General features: G+C 45.4%; 1 non-coding gene across 1 annotated transcript; it reads right to left on the bottom strand.

Annotated features, from left to right (window-relative positions):
* Positions 1 to 597: 597 nt before the first annotated feature.
* Trnaa-ugc lies at positions 598 to 672 on the bottom strand. The gene has a single exon. It is a non-coding gene; the product is annotated as a tRNA-Ala (tRNA).
* Positions 673 to 955: the final 283 nt, after the last annotated feature.

Below are 955 nucleotides of genomic sequence, written 5' to 3'. Positions count from 1 at the left end.
GGAGTATCGCAGGTAGCGGTCACATCTCCACTACTGTATACAATCTACACCGCTGACATTCCTAAAACTGGATGGTGGAATGAAGGAATAGCCTTATACGCAGATGATACTGCGTACTGGTGTTACGCTCCAATTTGCGACAATATTAATGAACAGGCCAACCGCTACATAAACAGTCTGGAATCTTGGCTAAGCAAGGGAAGGATAAGACCTAATCCTACAAAAAGCCGGTTAATATTTTTCCAACATCGGTAGATTATTAAATACTCGTCTCTGGAAGCAAGGTATCACCCCACAAGCAAACGTAAAATCCCATGGAATTCACTTAGACGAACTATTAAATTGGCGTAAAGATACAACAGAAAAAATAAGACGAGCAGTACGACTAGTGACATGTGGAATGCGTGGTGCGGATCCACCAGTGTCTTTATTTACATACAAAATATTCGTTCCCCCTACACTTGAATATGGTATGCAGGCATGGCTAATGGCACCCAGTCTACCGACAGGAGGATGCAACGAATTTAGAATTATATATTAATACCTTCAGCTGCTGACGGGCGTTGATATATATCAACAGGGACAGGTGAAAATGTGTGCCCCGACCGGGACTCGAACCCGGGATCTCCTGCTTGCATGGCAGACGCTCTATCCATCTGAGCCACCGAAGACACAGAGGATTGTGCGACTGCGGGGCCATCTCGCCCACGCCTCCCGCGAGAGACACATTCTCACCTTATATGTCCACACACTACATTCGTAGTGTCCCTATCTGACACACTCATTACTCGTGGAAGACATTCTTACCAAGTCCCGTAAGAGTTCGAGTAATATGAGCGCATCCGCACAGAAGGAGGTCATGGCCGGTATTGCCAGAACTATACAGGGTGTTACAAAAAGGTACGGCCAAACTTTCAGGAAACATTCCTCACACACAAACAAAGAAAAGATGTTA

Source organism: Schistocerca piceifrons, chromosome 3 (genome assembly GCF_021461385.2).
Source record: "Schistocerca piceifrons isolate TAMUIC-IGC-003096 chromosome 3, iqSchPice1.1, whole genome shotgun sequence".
Lineage (NCBI taxonomy): Eukaryota > Metazoa > Arthropoda > Insecta > Orthoptera > Acrididae > Schistocerca > Schistocerca piceifrons.
This window is presented reverse-complemented; position numbering and strand designations above follow the sequence as displayed.